This window comes from Suricata suricatta, chromosome 13, assembly GCF_006229205.1.
Source record: "Suricata suricatta isolate VVHF042 chromosome 13, meerkat_22Aug2017_6uvM2_HiC, whole genome shotgun sequence".
NCBI classification, from domain to species: domain Eukaryota; kingdom Metazoa; phylum Chordata; class Mammalia; order Carnivora; family Herpestidae; genus Suricata; species Suricata suricatta.
In genome coordinates this window covers 27,152,748-27,163,477 of record NC_043712.1, presented here as the reverse complement: position 1 = coordinate 27,163,477, position 10,730 = coordinate 27,152,748, and the positions used below count along the sequence as shown (strand labels likewise).

General features: G+C 34.6%; 1 protein-coding gene and 1 pseudogene across 1 annotated transcript in view; one reads left to right on the top strand and one right to left on the bottom strand.

Annotated features, from left to right (window-relative positions):
* Window positions 1–10,730, bottom strand: part of LOC115276682 (olfactory receptor 13C9-like) — a 136,476-nt gene that overhangs the window by 90,177 nt on the left and 35,569 nt on the right.
* Window positions 1,785–2,700, top strand: LOC115276683 (annotated as a pseudogene).

The window sequence follows — 10,730 nt, the reverse complement described above, 5'->3', positions numbered from 1 at the left end:
CTTCTCGCTCTGCCCCTCTCCTGCTCATGCCCTGTATCTTTCTCTCAAAAATAAACGAACAAAACAACTACAACAAAAGGATCTGTGATAGGTACTACAGTATTGTGATAAGAAAGCTGATTCTGGATGTAGACGGACAGGTATTAAATCCTGGTTCTAGCTATATGACCTTGGGGAAGCTATTTAACTTCCATTTAACGGTTTGCTCCTCTGTAAAAGGGTGATAATAATACCACCTCATATTGCCATTATATAAATTACTCATCTCATGGGGTTGCAATTAATATTAAATGGGTTAATAGGGTAAAGTGTATATAACAGTCTGTACCACAGTTAGTTCTCAATAACTACTAGCAACCCACTATTGAACCAGTCATACTAACATAAACCAACATATTTAAAATCTTTATGAAAGGTGCTGTTATAAGCACATTTTATATATTCACTAAGGAAAGGTTTCTTTCTATAAAATAAAAATAATTTAGAAGACACATAGGAACATTCCAACATATATGAAGAAAAATGAAAAAATTACTTATCATTAAATACTAATATTATAGAACACTAAATTAACTTTCCTGAAAAAAATATTAAATGTGCATCAGGTATTTTGATGTTGAAAAAAAAAAGAATTACAGAATTCAGAGGAATACAAGTGTTAGGAAATATTAGGAATACAAGTGAGCTGTACTGCCAGATGAGAAATTTCAGACTATGAAAACACTGCACTAAATGTGAACCCAGGCTGCTTGACCCCTGGAAGCTCCATGCAACCAACCTCAAATGTTCCCAGATTAACTCAAAACTGGTCTTTGAAAGACGAATAGATACACTACCCATGTGAGAAGATAAATATTCAAAGTATGACCACTATGACTTCAAACTGTACTGCTACCATCTCAAACATTACTACATAAATCTTTCTTTATGAGCCAAGAGATTTCATATATAATCAATAATACAATTTTTAAAAAGTATTTTTATGATAGACACAATGTTTTAATCATGTATTATCATAGGCATTTAAGATATTTTCTGTAATTTAATACCCACAACATATTGTCAGTTATTTCTTTCCCACATTTTACCGTGAACCAACTGAGGCTCAGAAAGTTACATGCAAAGCTGAGTGGCATGGTGCTGACTATATACGTTGCATTATTTTAAAACTAGGACCAGCTTCATTTTCTTAAGGATTTTATTTCAGAATATTCATTAATAATAAGATTTGTATCTAAATTTAAAATTTTGGGGGCACATGGGTGGCTCAGTCGGTTAAGCATCTGACTTTAGCTCAGGTCATGATCTCACAGTTCATAGGTTAGAGGCCCACATCGGACTCTGTGCTGACAGCAGCCTGCTTCAGATTCTGTCTTCATCTCTGAGACCACCCCCTACACTCTGTCTTTCTCTCTCAAAAACAAAAGAAAAGAAAAGAAAAACACTTAGAAACATTTAAAAATAAATAAATATTAAAAATTAAAAAGTTAATTTAGAATTATGTTGTCCCTATTATTTTATTAGAGGACTGACACTTCAAAGCACACTTCTTGGGGTCACTGGTAGCTTTGCCCCTGCTACCGCATGCCCCTACAAAGTACTGAATTTTTCAGTCTTCAGTTTCAACATCAATAAAGGCAAAATTATATCCATGCTTTCACTGATGCCCAGAGTTACATGAAAAATCAAAATATGGTAGGTTAAAGTGATGTTTGAAACTAAATTATAAATTTAAATTTCCTAAAGTCATATACTTATCGTAACTCTGCAGGTGACATGGATACATGGAGATGGGAAATTACTCAGCTGTGACTGAATTCTTTCTGACAGGACTTCTCCAATACCCACAGCTCCGGTTTCTTTCTTCATGTTCTGCCACATCATATACCTGATAATCCCCCTGAAAAACAGTCTCCTTATTACCAACCACACCTTAGAGTCTCACTTCCACACCCCCATGCACTTCTTCCTTGGAAACATCTCATTCTTGGACACCTGACAAAATCATCATCCATTCCTCCAATGTTCATATTAAGGTCTGAGAGAAAATCCAATTCCTTCATTGGCTGTGCTCTACAGATGGTTGTCTCCCTGGGGTTGGACTCCACTGAGTGTTCCCTCCAGGCTGTCATGACCTATGATTGGTAGGTGGGCATCTGCAACCCACGGGGGTACCCCATCATCATAAACCGAGTGCTTTATGTGCACATGGCTGCTTGGCCTTGGATCATAGTCCAAACAATCCTGACAATGGTGTTGCCATTCTATGGGAATAAGGTCATTGACCATCTTACCTGTGAGTTACTGACCCTTCTTACACTCATATGTTCAGATATTCCCATCAATGTGCTTGTCATAACACTGACCAAGTATTTCTTTCTTAGTAATTCTCCCACTCTTAATTTTTATTTCTTATGTTTTCATACTGTCTTCTATCCTGAAACTTAACTCTGCTCAGGGGAGAAAGAAAGCATTTACAACTTGTTCAGCCTACCTTGCTGTAATTTTAGTCTATGGTTCAGTCCTTTTTATGTACATGAAGCCTAAGTCAAAGGACATGAAGTTTAATGAGACGGTTGGGTTAAATATCGAGCAGTAACCCCAATGTTGAATCCGATCATCTATAGCTTGAGGCGTAAGAAGGTTAAAGAGGCTGTGAAGAAAGTGTTGAGTAGACACTGACACTCATGGCAGATATGAAATGCCTATAATATGTAGTATCTACATTTGGGGAAAGGATGTATTTTTGGTAGCCACAGATGAAGCTGAAAACCTAGGTATGATGAGAGCCTCATGTTTCCACATACAAATGTGGAATTCTCATTTATACAATAGAAAATGTCCATGAAAACCTTTTCATGTAATATCTTTTAGCAGTCCTTCTAGTTATATGGAACTATGCCTCCTACTCTCATAGAGGTCATGATGGATGATGTTCATGATGAATATTTCTCTGTCTCTATGTATCTGACTGTCTCTCTATCTCAATTGCCTTCACTCTCCACCCTTCTTTTCTCCTTCCTTCTTTTATCTTTCTCTTTCTTTGCTCTCTTCTATATCTTCTTTCTTAGTCTCCTCAAGATACATATGTATATATTATTATGGTCTGTATAGCATCTTTTATCTAGTAAAAGAACACATTTTTTCATTTTAAGGAATCAATTCTCTCCCACTCTCAACCCATATTTGGAGGAGGCTGTCCACATTCTCTGAATCAAATGATATGCAAGAAACACAGATGGGCCAATGAAAAATGAACATCAACCACTCACAGTATTCACTCAGGGTAGCAAGTGACTAAGCCATGTTAATCATACTTAATTCTCAAAATGGTGTCTAAGTGTCAAAGAAAAGTCACTCTTTTTCTAACCTTTCTAACAGGTAGAATATATGTCTGGATCCTTTCCTGGCCATTTCTGTAAATACATGGAGAGAGTCAGACTGAAATTGAAATCATCAAAGAGGAAAGTAGAGCTGCGGAAAGGATTAAGGGTGGCTTCATGTCATTATTAACTCCTGGTTCAAGGTGGGTATACAAACATTCAGGCTTGGTCTTTTCAGTTATGTGAGGAAATAAACTTCCTTTAAAATGAATTGATTTGTTCATTTTAGCCCCTCTGACTGGCATGAGGTGGTACCTCAGTGTGGTTTTGATTTGTTTTTCTCTGATGATGAGTGATGTTGAGCATTGTTTCATGTGCCTATAAGCCATCTGGATGTCCTCTTTGGAGAAGTGTCTGTTTATGTCTTCTACTCATTTCTTCACTGAGTAATTTTGTGTGAGTGTGTGTGGAGTTTGGTGAGTTCCTTGTAGATTTTGGATACTAGCCCTTTATCTGTTATGTCATTTGCAACTATCTTTTCCCATTCTGTCAGTTGCCTAATAGTTTTTTTTGATTGTTTCCTTTGCAGTGCAGAAGCTTTTTATCTTGATAAAGCCCCAATAGTTTGTTTTTGCTTTCATTTCCCTTGCCTTTGGGGATGTGTTGAGTAGGTAATTGCTGTGGTTGAGGTCAAGGAGGTCGTTTCCCACTCTCTCCTCAAGGGATTTGATGGTTTCCTGTCTCACATTCAGGTCCTTAAGCCATTTTGAGTTTATTTTTGGGTATGGTGTAAGACAGTGGTCTAGCAATAGCACCACTAGGGATTTAACCAAGGGATACAGAAGTGCTGATACATAGGGGCACATGTACACCAATGTTCATAGCAGCGCTGTGAACAATAGCCAAATCATGGAAAGAGCCTAAATGTCCATCACCTGTGAATGGATCAAGAAGATGTGGTATATATATACAATGGAGTATTACATGGCAATGAGAAAGAATGAAATATGTTCATTTGTAGCAACATGGATGGACCTCGAAGGAGTCATGGTAAGTGAAATAAGTCAGACAGAGAAGGGCAGAAACCATATGTTTGCACTCATAGGTCTAACAGGAAAACTACAGAGACCTAATGTAGGACCATGGGGAGGGGAAGGGGGAAAGAGAGATAGGCAGAGAGAGGGACACAAACCTGAGAGACTACTGAATACTGAAAACAAACTGAGGGCTGAAGAGGGAGCGGGGAAAGAGGTGGAGGTGGTGGAGGAGGGCACTTGTGGGGAAGAGCACTGGGTGTTGTATGGAAACTAATTTGACAATAAACTACTTAAAAAATAAATAAGATCAAGTTAGTTAACATACAGGATAGTATTGGTTTGAGGCGTAGACCCCGGTGATTCATCCCTCACACATAACACACAGTGCTCATCCCAACAAGTACCCTCCTTAGTTCCTATCACCTATCTAGGTCATTCCCCACCCACCTCTCCAGCTACCTTCTATTTGTTCTCTGTATTTAATAAGAGTCTCTTATGGGTTTCTTGCTGTTTTAATCTTATTTCTCCTTCCTTTCCCCTATGTGTATCTGTTTGGTTTCTTAAATTCCACATATGAGTGAAATCATATATTTCGTCTTTCTCTGAATGACCTATTTCCCTTAGCATAATACTCTCTAGTTCTATTCACACTGTTGCAAGTGGCAAGATTTCACTTATATCTGGATAGGAGTTTAGATTACACAGGTGTGTACATCTGTCAAAACTGAGTACATTTTACTTGTCCATTTATATAAATTTTGCATTTAAAAGCTGCACTTAAATATTTAATTCTAGTTAACAATAAGCTCTCATTAATGATATACATACTAAGGGAGAAGTGTGTTGAAGTCCACAAAGTGCTTTGAAATGCATTAACATTTCAAATAAGGCAGAGGTGAGAAATAGAGAAAGATGGATCATAGATATGATAAGCAAGTAGAGTAAAATCTTAGTGGTAGTATCTAGTCAGTAGATAAATGAGCATTCGTTTTTAAATTCTTTCAATCCTCCTTTATGCTTAATATTTTTCATAATAAAAGGTTGGAAAATTTTTTCATGAAACTTATTAGGAGCATAGTTCTTGAATGAATGATACAATATAGAATCTTACTGAGCCAAGGATAGAGAATTATAGGGATGCCATTATAAATTACCTTAAATTTCATTTAAAAAAAAGTAATATGACTTTAAAAAGGCAAAGCTTGTTAGCAGGTTATTTATAACTCATACCAGAGATAAATTTAAAATAAATTTTAATGGTCCGTTAAACTAAATTTCTATATGATCTGCAGTCAGAGTTTTAATTATTATTCCTGGGAAATGGGTACAAAGAAAGGACAGGGAAGAAATGTATCAGAAATTTATAAAAATCAAATTGAAAGATGTTGAGAAAAAAGAAAATAGCAAACATCTTTGGTAGGATGTTTTGTCTGTGTGATTCTTTCTACTGTTTTTAGCTATTTCTGAGGGACTACTGGCTCCCCAGGACATGTCAAATTGTAAAGACCCTAGTGAAAGGAATTGGGTTCTACAACATTTATTCTTTAATTCACCTTCCTCTAGATCCTTAAGTGCATGAAGAGATGCTTAAAATGGCATTCCTCTATTTCAAAGCTTCTCACTCATGGCTTTATTAATATTTTGAGCTGGGTAATTCCACATTGTGAGAAGCTGTCCTGTGCATTAGAGGATGTTTAGTAGTACCCCGTTGCCTCTACACTAGATGCCAGTAGCACTGCCCTCCCTCCTCCCAACCCTCTCAAATGCGACAACCAATAATGTCTCCAGATTCTACCACATGTCCCAAAGAAACAAAATCCCACAGTGGAGAACAATGCTATCCATCCACAGGAAAAATTACCTATAAATTTGTGACACTGATAAACATGTATATTCTTAAAAAAAAAAAGTTGTGTAAACACATTTCCCAGAGGCATCTCTGATCTGAAATTAACAAGTATTAAGAGGTTCAATTTCAACTCAAACCATATAAGCTATAAGCTGGCTGAAAAATGAAGATTTCTTTTCCTATACTACTGATATTTTCACACCAGATGTAGGAAGAATAATGACTATGGCACATTTTAATCAATTTTCAATTGAATATACATGTTAAAATAAAAAGAATTGTTCTTAAGAGGGAATGAGATTTTGGTCAATATAATGATGGCTATTGGTATTAGTGATGAAAGGATGACTGAACACAAATGTTATGCCTCTGATCCAAAGTTTTAAATATCAAAGCATTATATTTTTGTTGGAGAATACATTACAGTATAGAGTATATCTCAAATTCCAACACATATAAAAAGTATAATTAAATCTGTTTTTACAAACCTGTAATAATTTTTTAAATAAGGCAAATAACTTTTTAAAATCAATGCTTGATAAATGTATATACAAGTCTATTTAAGGAAATCCTAAGGGTAAAGTTAGTGCCCAATAAGGAACCATAAATGTGAGTCAAGAATGGCATGATACCATTTCTATTAGAATATTTATTGTTATTTAAAAATAATGAAACACAGATTTCTCTTAATGGAAGGTGTATATCATCAATGAGAATAAAGACCGAAAGAAATGGAGTAATATCTTCAGACTGTTCATGGAAAGTAACTAAAAGTCTATTATTCTGCACCAAACTAAACTATCTTTCAAGAGAAAAAGCCAAAATAAATATACTTTTGGACAAAGACTAAATTTTACCATGCATAGCACCCCACAAAGAAAAAGCTGTATTCAAGTGAAAGGTAAGGAATAAAAAGATCAAAGTAAACAAAGGAATTGGTAAATATGCAGGTGAATCCAAATTGTCACTAGCTTTATATTTTTCTTTTCTTTTTTGAATATTTTTCAAAATAAGCAATAACTTGTAGAACTTAAATACAAAGTAACATGATATTTTAAACATTAACCACATCTAAGATAGGGTTAAGAGTTAAAAATCAAAGATAAACATTTTAAATTCCTTGTCCTACTCAGAAGGATTGCAGAGGTATTAAGCAGAGTCTATTTTAAATTAAACAATCATCATTAAAAAATTAAGAGACTCATAGAAACAACAGAAATAAGATACAGTACTGTCAAATCTGTTAAGAAAATTTTAAAAACAAAGAAAATTTCATCAACTCAATAGAAGTCATGAAAGTTGTTCAGAAAAAGGACAGAAAATATTTAGAGCATAGATTTAAAAAAACACATAATGAGGATAAAAGAATCAATAGCATAAATATTCATATTAAATGGTATAAGGGCACCAGTTGGAAGATATCAATTGATATTGTGGAGAATTATATTAACCTGTTTTCTAATGCTAAAAGTCACCTTTCATGCCAGCAGTAAATTCGACCAATCCAGTTATATTCTATTTAGAAGAGAAATCCTAAAATGTAATGCAGAAAGTTGGAAAGTAATGCGATGGAAATGTATGTACCACAGAAACACACACAAAAAAGGAAAGCTGCTCATTGGGATAAATCAGGCTAGAAGGACCCTGAAGCAATAAGCTTTACCAGGAAATTTATCAGAAAGAAAAAATAGTCCTGAAGCTTCTCCATCTTACCACACAGCTTCTATATAAACACTATGAATAATGACAGAATTACCAAAAAAAAGACAAATCTACAATAACAAGGGGGAGAATTCTGTATCTGACATAAATTCTTAAGTGAAGCAATAAAATACACACACACACACACACACACACACACACACTTATATGAAATTTTGCATTAAGATATGAGAGGATATTTTCAAACCCAAATGAAATATAGAAAAACTAATAATACATTAGGAAAGGAAGCAGTCTCAATAAATACCAAAGACTAATATTCTAATCTCAACTCTGGCCACAATACAAAAAACATTAGAAATAAATATTGAAAATATAACCACTCCCAAAATGTTTTGTAAATCTGAAAATTGGGAAACATATGATTAAGTAATTAATAGGCTAAAAATATATTCTGATAAAAATTCCAAAATATTTTTAATTGCAAACTATTTTAAAATAAATGATAATGAAATTACTATAAAATATGAAGTTATTGAAGGACATAAAGAAAACCCACATAAGTTGTGAGGCTCTATTTTGCTCAAGTTAGGGAATATAAAACTAAATATATTCATCTGTCCCAATTTGTAAAATTCAGAACCATTCCAAACAAAATGCAATAGGATTTTTTACATTTGTCAACTTAATCCTAAAATTCATGGTAGAGTAAAGAGCCAAAAATAGCCAAAACAGTGCTCTAGACCAAGAAGTACCAGATATCAAGACTGATCATAAAGCTATAATACATCAGACAGTCTAGTATTGATTCAAGTAAAAACAAGCATATCAAAGGAACAGAAATGAGAATCCAGAAATACCATGGGTATATAAGGAAGTCTACTATATACCCAAAAAACTGGCATTTGATATAAAGTAGCATTACCAATCAGAAAAAAAAAGGATTAACGATTAAATAAATGGTGCCTGGGCACTGAACTAATTGTACTGAGAAAAGATTAAAACTCTACCGCACACTGTGTCGACAAATAAATATCTAAATGCAAAAAAAAAAAAAAAAATCACAACTATAAAACATCCAGAAAAAAATGAAACACGTGCTATAATATTGAAGTACAAATGATTGTGCCTATTTAAAAATTATGTATTCCACTCCCTTATGTCATGGTGTAATTATCATACATGAGGTAGCCTCCTTGCTAAAGTGAATGCTCTCCTAACTAAAGCCTATACAATTGTGGTGATGCTTGGAAGAAGATAAATGTAGAGAGAATGAAAATACTAAACCTGGCTTTCACAAAAAAAATAGTCTTCCGAATTGTCAGTACCTTCAAAGAGAAAAAAAAGAAAAAAGGAAAATTGCCAAGATTCTAATACAAAACAATTTCATTTCCACTTATTTCATGGGCTTCCCCCTCTATCCATTTACCATTTAAAAAAATATTATGGTGTCCATTAAAAATGTCTAATACAATGAGAAAATACACATAATACATTATTTTTAAACAGAAAGTTATGTGGGGCGCCTGGGGGGCTCAGTCGGTTAAGCCTCCGACTTTGGCTCAGGTCAGATCTCACGTTAGTGGGTTCGAGCCCCACGACGGGCTCTGTGCTGACAGCTAGCTCAGAGCCTGGAGCCTGGAGACTACTTCCGGTTCTGTGTCTTCTTCTCTCTCTGCCCCTCCCCCTCTCATGCTCTGTCTCTCTTTGTATCAAAAATAAATAAAACATTTTTAAAAATTTTTAAACAATAAAATAAAATAAATAAACAGAAAGTTATGATACAGGAAATGCAATGTGTTCTCAAGTTTTTACTGTATGTCATGTAACCATAAAAATAATCAAAATATCAATGGTTTTATCTGACATTGTGGACTCTTTTCCTCCATTAGGCTTTTCTTAATTTCCCAAAATTCCCACAATGAATTGGTATCATTTCTATACTCAGGGAAAAAATTAACTAAAAGAAGAAAATTTCTTTTAATAAGTAAAGTACAGTTTAGGTCTTTTGCACATTATTTCTAATGTATCTAAAGGTTATTATCTTCAGCAAGATTTAAAGGTTCAACTTAAATCACTTATGGGATTACAGAGTCTCTCAGAAGAAAACAGAGGAGTATTTAAATTGATTACCACAGCGACTGGTATGCCCTCTGGAAACGTTTAGGGCCTAGAGGTTAGACTACTTCCATGTCAGACTGACTTACTACCAACACAAAGTTATAACATGAATTTCCATTGGAGACGAAAGCTTTATTTTTGATCTGTCCCCTTACCACTACTAGCGGTCATCTGGATCTGTGTGATACTTCTCTGTAGGGTTTAAGAGCAGGACTATACCGCTAAGAGAAGACAGCTAAGATTTTAACTAATCGAAATAGGAAGAGCAGCAGCAACTTCTGTATGTAGACAGAAAAACGTTAGTGAAACAATAGAAAAAAGAGAGATCCATGCTTGTACCTAAAAATGGCTTCCTTGTTTTGAAGACTCTAGTCCCAATTAACCGCACTATCTACTGTGAATGAAGAATCTGAGGATCCTACACTGATGATTAAATGAGGTAGACTTAAGCAGAGTTGAGAAGAGGTTTTCCTCAGAAAAGAGAGAAGACATGGAGCTGGCAATTCTGAATCATTCATTTCATTTAAAGGAATTTTAAGAAGCAGGGAAAATCTTGGGAAATGAGTTACTGCTGGGGGAAGTAAGTATCGTGGATACTTATAAAATCACTTTAGTTGCTTTTATTTACCATGGGAAAAGTTTAAAATGGCCGCCTAACAGTTCAGATTAAACTAACTTGTATTGTGCACTCCCTCTGTTCTCAGATCTTCTAAGTATGTTATGTTAACTCTCACAAAA